We start from the raw sequence: 13,361 nt of genomic DNA, 5'->3' as shown, positions 1-13,361 counted from the left end.
CGCACTGCAGGTGCGGAGAAAGAACACATCACCGGCTCCATTGCCGGTCTTGTGTTTTTTCTTCCAGCGCTGCGGAGAGTCGTCCACACCTGCAGTGCGGCTGTCTTCTATGTGCAGGAAGACTGGCGTATCTGCACCGGATGCGCCCGTGTGACTGAGCCCTTACTGACAACTTTATCTTCCAAAAGGTAAAAGAGAAGACGAGGGGATCTGCTATCTTGGACCTAATTCTTACCACAGGAAGGAAATAGTTGAGGAAGTAAGGGTGGCTGGGACCTTAGGATAGCATGAACACTGCCTCCTAAGGTCCAGGCCCCCCTAAACAAGGAAACTACAGGCCAGTGAGCCTGACTTCTATACCGTGAAACATCTTTGAACAAATTAGGCTGTCTGTACACGGGCAAGTTTTCATTGCGTTCCCTACGGCGATAATCCGGCCGCGGGGAACGCAGTGAAAGCTCTCCATAGCGTTGCTATGGAGAGCGCTTCCCCTCTGTCCACGAGTGGAGAATCACAGCGATTCTCCGCTCGCGAACGGCAAATCGCAGCATGCTGCGATTTTCCGCAATTCTTCAAAACCAGATATTTTTGGTATAACTTACCGTAAAATCTCTTTCTCGTCACGTTCATTGGGGGCCACAGCCTAGACCATGGGATATAGCCACTGCCCTAGGAGGCGACACTAAGCAAAAAAGTGTTAGCTCCTCCCTCCTGGATATATCCCCCCTGCAGGCGCTCAGCTAATTAGTCTGTCTGCAAGCAGTAGGAAGCCAGTGGGAGTACGATTATACATATTATGTTTTATACATACCAAAACACATACTTTGGCATAATTCTCTGCCAAACAATGACCAAAGAACAGAAAGTTCCAGCAACCGCTTAAATAAACAAGGGGTGGGTGCTGTGTCCCCCAATGAACGTGACGAGAAAGAGATTTTACGGTAAGTTATACCAAAAATATCTGTTTCTCGTCTGTATCATTAGGGGCCACAGCGTAGACCATGGGACGTCCACAAGCAGTTCCGAAAATATCTATATATTGGGTGGGCATTTAAAGTTTGACCGTGTGGTCAAAGGGCCGCCGCCTGCAAGATCTTCCGGCCGAGCGCGGCGTCCGATGATGCAGATATGTGGACCTTATAAAACTTTCCACGTCCGGTGTACCCCATCTCAGACATATCGTCTGGAATACTTCTGGGTGCAGCCCCCATTCGCCGGGATCTACCATTTCCCGACTTAGGTAATCTGCCACCCAGTTGTCTACTCCGGGAATGTAGACTGCTGATATTGAGTTCAGATGATTCTCCGCCCACGTCAGAATGCAAGCTACTTCGTTCATTACTGACGCGCTCCGTGTGCCCCCTTGATGGTTGACATAGGCCACAGCTGTGGTGTTGTCCGTCTGGATGTGCACATCCTTCTTTTTAAGACTGGACCCGAAGTGCCGGAGAGTCAGGTAAATGGCCCGTAATTCTAGGATGTTGATGTGCAACCTTGTTTCTCTCTGAGACCAAACTCCCTGAACAGACTGGCCCCCCCCCAGTGTTCCGCCCCAGCCTGAGTGGCTGGCGTCCGTCTTCAATACTATCCATCGTTTTGGGCCCAAAGGCCGTCCCGCCTGAAGCCTCCCAGGTTTCAACCACCACTTCAACGCATCCTGGACTTGAGGGCTTATCCTGATTCGTTGTTCCAGGGTCAGTGTGGACCTGTTCCAGCGGGACAATATCAAATGTTGTAGCATCCTTGACCGGAACTGGGCAAAGGGGACTGCCTCGAAGGCTGCTACTATCTGGCCCAGAATACTCATACAGTGTCTGATGGTTAGCGTTCTCTTCTGCATTAGAGATTGAATACCGTGTGAAGCTTGTCTACTTTTGTTTGAGGTAGTAGAACTCGGTGCTGGCAGGTGTCGAATATCATGCCTAAAAACTCCAACCGTTGTGCTGGTATTAGGCACGATTTTTCGCGGTTTACTATCCAGCCAAATTCTTCTAAAGTTTCCATCGTGACACATAAACTCCTGATGTTGCCGTCCCGTGACGGTGCTTTTACTAGCACATTGTCCAGGTATGGTATGGCCGCTATGCCCTTTGCATGGAGTAGTGGCATCACTGCTGCTAGTACTTTCGTAAAGACTCTTGGGGAGGTTGACAGGCCGAATGGCAGAGCCGTGAATTGAAAATGCTTTCCCTGCGTCTCGAAACGAAGGAATTTTTGGTGTTCTTCCCGAATCGGAATGTGGAGGTAGGCGTCCTTGATGTCTATTGAGGACAAGAATTCCCCCGGCTGCATGGAGGCTATCACGGATTTGATCGACTCCATCCAGAAATGCTTTGTTTTGATGCATTGGTTCAGTCTCTTTAAATCCATTACCGGCCTGACCCTGCCGTCTTTTTTGGGCAATAGAAAAAGATTTGAGTAGAACCTTTGCTTCTCTTGCACCCCTGGCACTGGTTTTACAACTCCCTGTGCCAGAAGATTTTCCACTGCCAATTGTAGGTTGGCTACTCCTTCTGGGGTGGCAGGCACTCTGGACTTGCAGAACGAATTCTGTGGCAGAGTCGCGAATTCGATCGCGTACCCGGATGCCACGATCTCCTGCACCCACTTGTCGCTCACGCGACTCCACCATGTCTCCCGAAATAGGGAGAGCCTGCCCCCCACCCTGGTGACACTGGGTGGGGGCGGCGCCTCATGCCGCATTCTTTGATCCCGCCGCCTTAGATGTTCCAGGTCGGGATCGCCATGCTTGTCTCGTCTTGAAGGTTGGACCCTTCCTTGCGTCTGTCGGGATCTTCCTAGATTGGGACCACTGCCCTGACCCAGCACGGGACGAGAAACGCCGAAAGGACCCAAAAAAACGGTTTCCTCTTCAATGGAACCTTTTCCTTTCTCGTTGGAATTTGTGGCAATGACGTGCTTTTGCCGCCTGTGTCGTCCTTTATCAAGTCATCTAATTTAGGCCCAAAGAGCCTATTTCCCTCAAATGGCAACTTTGTTAGGACCATCTTGGATGCTGAATCGGCTGACCAGTTCTTTAGCCAGAGGGTTCGCCTTTCCGTGACGGATGCGGCGCACGCTCGAGCCACGAACTTAGCTGCATCTAGCTCTGCTGCGCATACGAACGTGTTCGCTTATATGATATTGTCTGTTGCTTCCAGCAGTTCACTAGGTGGAGCGCCTGCCAGAATGTCTTTCCGCAGCTGTTTGGCCCAGGCTATGGACGCTTTACTGACCCATGCGGCCGCGAAGATCGGCTGCAGGGCGGTGCCCGTAGCCTGAAACACTGATTTTGTCAATGTATCCAGTTTTCTGTCTTGAGGATTAGCCAGAGTTGCCACCTCAGCTGTTGGCAACGCCGTGTCTCTAGATAGCCGTGACACTGGTGGATCGACTACCGGGGGTACCGCCCAACCCTTTTTCAGACTTCCTGGGAATGGGTATGTAACTTCCCAAGTTTTCCCAGGTTGCCTAAATTTTTTGTCAGGGTTCTGCCATTCTTTATTAAGGACGTCCGCGAAATCCTGATGGTCTGGAAAGACCTGTCGCGATCTCTTCTGCCGTCTAAACGACACCGTGAAAGGAGTCGTCTCTACTGGTTCCTCTGTTACTTGGAGGGTTTCTCTTACAGCTATTACTAGGCTGTCCATTAGGCTCGCCAGCCGCGAAACCAGTTCATCGTCCAGATCAGAAGCAGACGAGACCGCGGAGCGTTCGTCGTCTTCTGACCCACTGCTCTCGCCCGCTGTTTGGGCCGTATCCTGAGAAGCCAATGAGCACGATGCTCGGGGGGAGTCATGGCGAGCCCAGGCCAGTCTTGCAGAGATTACCGGGACCGCGAAGAATGCCTTGACCTGTGGTAGTTATGGACGGACTCCCTGGACCCATGGGAATCATGAGAGTCTCTGGACCGCCTGGACTTGGAGAGTCTAGACGACCTCCTGGTATGGCGGGATTTATGGGAGGTGTCCTCGCTGCTGCAGGACCTCCTTCTTTTGTGTGCCCTCCCGCGCGCATATTCCGAAGAGGAAACTTCCGAGCTGGAATCTAACCGGCGTAAAATTGCCGCAGAAAATGTGGCCAGGCCGGAGACGGCAGCGGCCAAGGACCTCGCGCATTGGGGTTTGGGCCCTGGCTCCACAGGGGCGGCGGGGGGCACCGGGATCCCTGGAACCACGCGTGCCGTGGTACACTTAGCGCAGCGGGCGTCGTCTTGACCGCAGGCAAACTTAACGCTGCAAACTGTGCAAGCGTAATGCTTCACCCTCCCATTGGCCGGGCTGGAACCCTCTGATCTAGGGTCAGACATGGCAAAAGGAAACCTCCAGGTAGGTGGGGATGCTACGTACTGCCACAGGAGTACCTGCAGGGGGGACAGGGGAGGGGAAGGGGAGACACCGCAAAGTGCTGCCTTGGCAGGGCTTACCCGGTCTAGCAGCTGTTTTAGCGGTTCCCCTGATCCAGCTGGAGCCTCTGGTCCTGAAGCTTGAAAGCCGTCAGGAGTCGACGTGGGTCCACAACACGGAGATAGTAGTGCTGGTGACCCGGCAGGTGTGTGGCAGAAACTGCTGCGGTGCTGCTACAGCTGCTGGTGCCCATTACAGAAGGTGCTGCTGCTGTCCGGGTGCTCACTCTGTAGCCAAAAGTCTGCAGGGCCGTATAAGGGCAGGATGCTGCTGTGTGCTGTGTGCTGCGAGCTGAGAGCTGCGCACAGTGCTGGGCTCAGTAGTGCCAGACAAACGGAGTGTCTTGCTGCTGAGAAGCGGCCATTCCTCTGCATGGCTGCTTCTTTTAAGTCTGCCTCGGTCGGAGGGGGCGTGGCTTTCCCCGGAAGTCCGCCCGCGACCCGGAAGTGACGTTTTCCAGCCCAGCGTCGGCGCCGCACCCGGAAGTGACCTGCCCAGCCAGCGCCCCGGCGTCCTGCTAGCATGCCGTGCTCCTACCCCTGCTGCCGGGAGAGCTGTTGCCGCTGCTGCCATCCTGATGTCCGTTCTGTTCCATCACGTCCTCCCTGAGGTACCTTGCGTCGTCATGGAAGCTACAGCCTGTCCGCACGTCGACCTGTCTCCAGCAGTGCTGCCCCCTATGCGTCACTGGTCAGACAGTGCGCTACTCCAGGGAGGGGGAGCCCTATGGCTGGCGGATAACCGACGCCAATGCGCATTGCAGAGTCGGGCCCCTTTTTCTTCACTGGGTGAGACGCCGCAGAAGTGGTGGAGACACCCCCTGCCTGCGTCTCCCCCGGGAGGCCAGTAGAGCCAGGGAAAAGCCCCGACTCCCCAGATTCCCGCAAATAGCCACGTCTGCCTCCTAGCAGACACTAAGCTAAAGACTAATTAGCTGAGTGCCTGCAGGGGGGATATAGCCAGGAGGGAGGAGCTAACACTTTTTTGCTTAGTGTCGCCTCCTAGGGCAGTGGCTATATCCCATGGTCTAGGCTGTGGCCCCCAATGATACGGACGAGAAATGTATTTATTGAGGTTTTCTTAAACAAAGCACAATCCGTACAAATAATCGAAGGAAAAATGAATAAAGCTCGCTTATCAGAGTTGCAAATAAATGACCTGTCTCACTAAATAACTTATGGCAAGCCGCAGTCATATAATATCAATCTATAGGTGGGTTTAAATGAACATTATGTTAATGACATTGGCACTACTTGTCCTAGGGTGAGACCCAAAGACATGTTAAGATCTTGGATACTTGGTAGTATAATTCAATTTTAGGTAGCGAGGCATACTACCGTGTTTCCCCGAAAGTAAGACAGTGTCTTACTTTCTTTTTATCCCCAAAAGCCCCACTATGTCTTACTTTCGGGGTATGTCTTATATTGGAAAATGGAGCATGAAAAAATCTGGACCATGCTCCATTTTCATGCGGGTCTCCCGCGAGGACGGCTCCCGCGGGCTTCTATTGAAGCCTATGGAAGCCGTCCGGATCCGCGGGACACAAAAATCAGATTGTACTCACACGCTCCGCTTCTTCTCTTCGCCGCGGCGCCATCTTCTCTCAGTCGCGGCCGGATCATTTTGCTTCGGCCCGGCGCATGCGCGGGGCACGTCACCGACATCATCATGCACATCCGCCGAGCCGAAGAAAGAAGATCCGGCCGCGACGAGAGAAGATGACGCCGCAGCGAAGGAAGTATCCGGAGCGTGTGAGAGGTAAGTTAATTCTGATTTATTCCTATTTTCAGCGCTCATGTCCGCGGGGCAGGAGGGACCCGCTTCAGATTCTCCATGGAGAACCTGCAGCGGATCTGATTTTCCCCGTGGACATGAGGCCAAAGGCGGCAGACGCAGTGACGTATGGAGGGGGGGCGGCGCGGAAGTGGGCAGGAGGCGGCGCGCAGCTAGATGAGAGGGAGGCGGCAATACCCCCGTGTTTTCACGAAAGTAAGACATATGTCTTACTTTCGGGGTACGGCTTACATTGGCCGACCCCCCTGAAACCCCCGATACGTCTTACAATCGGGGGTGTCTTACTATCGGGGAAACACGGTATATTAATCGTAAGCGTGAGCCATGCGGCCCGTGGACCCCCATCGCTCCATGAGGTTGTGTTATGACAACCTCTATGTTCGACTGTGCGACCCCTCGGGGAGTCTGAGAGGTAAACCCCGTACCGGAGGGGTCGAAGGGATAAGCTATGGGTCAGAAGCATATGTATATGTAGGGGTCCATGTCCCGGGCTCCTATATCGATCTACAAAAACCACTTTAGAACAGAGAAAGAAAAAGAGGAGAGAGGGGGGGGGGGGGGGAATAGGGTAGGAATTAGCGCTCGCCTCGGTCCCCTGCGCAATATATTGAGGCTTGAAATTTGTGGTAGTAACATACATAGTAACATAGTTTGTAAGGCCGAATGAAGACAAAGTCCATCTAGTCCAGCCTGTCTATCCTCCTGTGTTGTTAATCCAGAGGAAGGCAAAAAAAAAACCAAGAGCAGAAGCCAATCAGCCCTTTTGGGGGAAAAATTCCTTCCCGACTTCCTAATGGCAATCAGACTAATCCCTGGATTAACCCCTAATATTTCCTACCTGCTGTGTACCCAGATTAACAATTAACCTAAGATTTATATCCTGTAATATCCTTCCACTCTAGAAAGACATCAAGTCCCCTTTTAAACTCCTCTATACATTTTGCCATACAGTAAAGAACCATTTTCTGTGTTGGTGATGAAACCTGCTTTCCTCTAAACGCAGCGGATGCCCTCTCGTTACAGTCACAGTCCTGGGTATAAACAGATCATGGGACAGATACTTGTATATTCCCCTAATGTATTTATACATAGTTATTTGATCACCCCTTAGCCTTCTTTTTTCTAGAGTATATAGTCCCAATTTGGATAGCCTCTCTGGGTATTCCAGTCCCGTCATTTCATGTATTAGTTTAGTTGCCCTTCTTTGTACCCCCTCCACCACTGTAACATCTTTCCTGAGCACCGGTGTCCAGAACTGCACGCAGTATTCCATGTGAGGCCTGACAAGTGCCTTATATAGTGGAAGAATAATGTTCTCGTCCTTTGCCCCTATACCTCTTTTAATGCACCCCAAGACTTTATTAGCTTTTGCAGCAGCTGACTGGCATTGGTTACTCCAGTTTAGTCTACAGTTCACTAGTACCCCCAGGTCTTTTTCCATGTCACTTTTCTCTAGCAGTACCCCATTTAGTGTATATTGGTGACATCCGTTTCTCCTGCCCATGTGCATAACCTTACATTTATCCACATTGAACTTCATTTGCCATTTTTCTGCCCAAGCCCCCAGCTTATCTAGGTCCGTTTGTAGCCTTACATTGTCCTCTGTTGTATTAATTATATTGTATAATTTTGTATCATCTGCAAATATTGATATTTTACTGTGCAACCCCTCTATCAGGTCATTAATAAATATATTGAACAGAATAGGGCCTAGTGCTGAACCCTGTGGCACCCTGCTAGCGACGGTGGCCCACTCAGTATGAACCATTTATTACCATGCTCTGCTTTCTATCATTGAGCCAATTCTTAACCCAATTACACACGTTTTCACCCAATCCGAGCTGCCTCATTTTATATATAAGCCTATTATGCGGCACAGTGTCAAATGCTTTAGAGAAGTCCAGATATACAAGATCAATAGACTCTCCCAGGTCCAGCCTAGAGCTTACTTCATCGTAGAAGCTGATCAGACTGGTCTGACATGATCAACCCTTCATGAACCCATGCTGGTGAGGAGTTATTCCGTTGTTCTTCTTGAGGTATTCTACGATTGTGTCTCTCAGAAACCCCTCGAATATTTTTCCCGTTACTGAAGTGAGACTTACCGGCCTGTAATTACCAGGCTCACTTTTGGTCCCCTTTTTGTAAATTGGAACCACGTTGGCAATGCGCCAATCCAATGGTACAACCCCGGTCTTTATTGCCCCCCTTACAGTCTTGTCGAGCCACATTGGTTTCCTCTTACTCTAAGTTCTTTTATTTTTAAAGGGAATTAACTGCTCACTTGAGGTGATTAGGATCCTTTTAAACTTTTCCCATTTGTCCTCTGTACTGATATTTTTGAGGATGTTGTCCCAATTAATATTACCGATAGTAGTTCTAAGCTGTTCAAATTTTGCTTTACTAAAGTTTAGTTTGTTTGTCGCTCCCGGATAAGGTTTATTATTATTAAATGACAGTTGGAAGTTGATTATATTGTGGTCACTGTTCCCCAAGTGCCTCTCAACCTGCACTCCCTTTATTCGATCCGGTTCGTTAGTTAGTAGTAAGTCCAGAATGACCCTCCCTCTTGTTGGTTCCCGCACAAGTTGGATAAGGTAATTATCTTTAATTGATCTTAAGAACATATCACCCCTATGGGATTTGCAGGTTTCATTTACCCATATTATATCTGGATAATTAAAGTCCCCCATGATAATTACTTCATTGTGGTTTGACACTTCTTCTATCTGCCTTAATAGTAAGGTTTCAGTTTCTTCTGTTGCTTTTGGTGGTCTACAGAAAACCCCTATCAGGATTTTGTTATTTTTTTCCCCCTGTATTTCCACCCACAGAGATTCCATGTGTTCATCTCCTGCACCTATATCCTCCCGTAGCTTCGGCATTAAGTACGATTTAATGTACAGACATACCCCTCCCCCTTTCTGGTTCCCACGGTCTCTTCTGAAGAGATTGTAACCCTGTAAATTCACCGTTCAATCGCACTTTTCATCAAGACATGTTTCCATAATTCCGACTATATCATAGTTTTAATCGGCCATTCTCGCTTCAAGCTCACCCACTTTACCGATCAGACTTCTTGCATTCCTGGTCATACAATTTATACGGTTTTTTTTTTTTCTTCTTTAAATTCGTTTTGTTACTAATGGTACTGTTGGCTGATCTGTCAGTTCTAACTGTACTAATCCCTCCTCCAGCTCGACCCCCATTCCCATTACTTGGCCCCAGGTTGCTAGCTACACTGACTACCCCACTATTTCTCTTTCTGCCCTTCCCCCCAGTCCCTAGTTTAAACACTTCTCCAGCCTTCTAGCCATCTTCTCCCCGGCCTAGGTCCAGGGAAGTGCACAGTGCAGATTCTTATGTTAAGCCATCGGCAAGCCACCTAACAAAGGCCACGGAGGTTTTATGGTCTAACCACACAGTCCAGGTGTCAGAGAAGTTTTCTGCTTCCTGGTCTCCCTTAGAGTCGGTGCTCCTGAGCTCCTCCATGTACCTGATGTGTTCTAGTGCCTCCGTCCACATGGCCCTTGTTAGCTCTCCCCTCCGTTTCCAGTGTGGCGCATGGCCATTATAAAAGGTCTTAAAAGCCCCTTTTTAACATGGGAGATAGGACCTGGAAACATAGACAGAAGAGCCACTTCGGGGGTGAGGACCAGGGGTGACCTACACATCGCCTCATACAACCTGGCAACGTTACTCCAGAGTGGAGCTATTAGTGAACAGCTCCACCAGATATGATACATAGTTCCCATCCCTGAACCACACCTCCAGCACTTACCAGGAGTTGTTGGGAAAATTCTATGAATCTTGTCCGGAGTCCTGTACCATTGCTTCATTATTTTATAGTTTAGTTCCTGTGCCTTGCTCGAGATGGACAATTTGTGTATGAGGGTATAGGACTTAGTCCAAAGCTCTTCGGGGAAACCTCTTCCGAGCGTCTCCTCCCATCCCGTCTCCCATCTTGGCCGCGTCTCCCCCTTCTCGGAGTCGATCAACAACCTGTACAGCAGAGAGACCACATGAGGGGGAAGGACGGGGGGCTACGCATAGTCTTTCAAAGGGTGTTAGTTCCTTTCTTAGTAGGTCACGGGCCTTCAACAATCTAAGATAGTCCCTCACCTGAAGGTACTGCATCCACGCTCCAGGTTTAGTTTCCTGACCTACTGCAATATCTCTTAAATCAAGGATGTTGCGTGCTTGAGGCCTGGGGAAATGAGGCATGAACATCAGTGTCTCTGTAGATATTGTAGCTTGGATCTGAGGGTTACCTGTTAAAGGGGTCAGGGGGCCTGGACAAGTGAATATCCTCCTCATCCCTCTCAAGCGTGTCCATGCCCTCAGCAGGCTCAGAGCTAGGGGCGAAGCCCCTTGCCCCTCTCCAGTCCACAATGCCTGGGACTCAGAAGGCACCCCCCAAGTTGAATCGGTTCTGACCTTTTTCCAGAGGCACCCACGCTTTCTCATCCGCGCAGTGTAAGATATCCAGAACGCATCTACCTATTGTTGCTTTATGGTAGAGTTCAAGATCCGGCAGCCCCACTCCACCCGAACTTTTTGTTCTAAACGAATCTAACCATACCCCTCCGCAACTGAGTGAAGAAGCGTCCGGAGAGGTCACATGGGACAGTCTGAAAAACATATAATATTCTGGGAAGAATGTTCATCTTAAGAACGTTTATTTGTTCTTGCCTGTTTAATCTCTTACATGCCACAATCAATAGCAACTGCAGCATGTAAGCAGATGGCAGGGGGAAGGGGATCCTTCAGTTGCCCCTTGGCACCCAGCAGTGTACTTTCCTAGTGACCAATTACATCTTCACTTCCCCTTGAGGGATGAAAAAAAATGGCGTCAAAGAAGTTCAATAAAATTTCAAGAATTTGGGGGCGTGGCCTAAGGCATGAGGAGATAGGCAGCAAAGGCTGAAGGCTCCCGCTGAACCCCGGCTATCCAGTGCAACTACCGACATCCACGGCGCTATAAACCTACCATGGGACGTCTAAAGAGGTCAGGGGACGGGGGGGGGGGGCACCACCAGGAGAAGAATCGGGGCCTCTGGACGCCTACCTGGATCACATTTCGTGGCGGCCGGCGACACAGGAGGCATCCAAGATGGCGCCGCCGCTCCGGAAAGGGGGAGGAGCTTCAGCCCCGCTCAGCGCCAGAGCTACTGAGGCGACTACCCGGCATACCGACTCACCCCAGGCCACCCACAGCAGCACGGCAGACATCAGGGAACGGAGGTACACTGCCCCGCAGCCACAAAGGCAGCCTAAACAGGTAAGAAGCGTGCCGAGACAGCCCCCGCCCACCGCCGCCGGCGCCATACCCAAGAATAAGCTCCCCTCTAGGAGCATTGAAGGTACCTCCCCTGATCCAATAGGTCAGAAGACGACCCGCAGCACGGCTGATAAAGGGGCAGGGATGGCTACCAGGCTACAAGGGGCACTATAGCAACCAGCCAGCACAGACACAGAGAGGGGAGGCATGTGCACGGTCTCAAAGACGGGGGAGGGGAAAGAACATGCACTCCACGACACACTGGACTCAGTGGATGAGGCTCACCCCTGATCCCCATCACAAGCGGGCCGCAGAGGGGAGCCCCCACAAGAACCCCCACCCAGCGAGGGCCACAGAGTTACCCAGCGCAGGAGCCCTAGAAACTCCATGAGCCACACAGTAACAAAACCAGCTAAGAGGCAAACCCCACAAACGTATACATGCCCCACCCCCTCCGCGGACACAGATGAGGACGACGAGGAAGACAACGATCATTGGGACTGTAAAGCCCATCTTAAAAGCATTCCTACTAAAAGTGAAATAGACGCCTTACTCACAAAAGCGACGAGTTCACAAATGCAAGCCATAGAAGCACTACAGACCGAAATAAAACATATCGGCCACAGAGTCGCTGACACAGAAGAAGCCCAGACTGAACTCCAGTCGCAGCTCACAGAACATCATAACATCCTGCTAGATCACTCCTCGCAGATTGCCAACATACTTACTCATCTGGACAATATAGAAAATCGTAATAGAAGGAACAACATTCGCATTCGCGGCCTAAGCGAGGGAGTGGAACAGTGTCGCCTAGAACAGTGGGCAATTAGAAGCTTCGGTGATAAACTTAACAGACAAGAAGACAATCCGATCGAGCTAGACAGGATCCACAGAGCCCTAGGTCCCAAAAATGCAGACCCGGCTAGACCTCGGGATGTCATATGTAGGATCCATTTCTACAAAGAGAAGGAAGAACTCCTACGGAAAATCAGGGAGACGGGCCCGATTACTTACAAGGATAGCCCTCTCCTGGTACTTCAGGACTTATCTAGAAGGACACTCCAACTAAGGAGAGCCCTTCGGCCAGTGTTGGTCGCCCTTAAAGAGAAAAAATATCCCATACCGCTGGGGATATCCCTTCCAGTTGCAAGCAGGAAGAGACGGAAACTCGGCTATCTTCAGGGGCCTAGGGGATCTTCCCAGGTTCCTTGCCAAATTTGAACTACCTATGATTGCTCTGCCCGACTGGCCAAAAGTCGGAGCGCCGGATCCGTTGCCCCCAAAAGAAACCTGGCACCTGGTCGGCCATTCCGGGAAACACTGACTAAAAGAGAGGACGCCATTGTACCCTGAGGGCCCCTCCTCTTACACCACCTGCTTGACCGCTTTCGACGGAATTATCTCTGTCATTGTCCGTGGATGACTCACCGAAGCAAAACCCCAAGATGGGTTCTGATTTAAAAGTCAGGGTTTGGGGGGCGCTGTAAGCCAAGTCTTGGTACAAGCTCCCCCAACCTAGGCCAGCAGCACAAGTTGCTGCACTAAAAATTTAGTTATATCCGTAGCCTTGCTTGCTACGTGAATTCACACAGGAGGCGGGGCCTTTTTGGCCTAAGACCTCGCCTCAACATGTTGCATTTACATTTGTTTTGCCTAATTGTTTTCTTTCCCTAACCTCATGTCTCCCCTCTTTCCCTCCCTCTCTGACCTCTACCCACCCATGGTCTTCCTCCACCAAACCCAGAGGTCTATGACCTGTGGGCCCTGGCAATGTTCCCTCTGAGCCCGCAAGATGGCGTCTCTAACAGTAAGTTCCTACAATGCTAGAGGCCTAAACAGCCCAAATAAGAGGAACCAAATCCTATATAGCCTCCACAAGA

The sequence above is a fragment of the Eleutherodactylus coqui genome, chromosome 1 (genome assembly GCF_035609145.1).
Source record: "Eleutherodactylus coqui strain aEleCoq1 chromosome 1, aEleCoq1.hap1, whole genome shotgun sequence".
Taxonomy (NCBI): domain Eukaryota; kingdom Metazoa; phylum Chordata; class Amphibia; order Anura; family Eleutherodactylidae; genus Eleutherodactylus; species Eleutherodactylus coqui.
Note: the sequence above shows the minus strand (reverse complement) of the source record.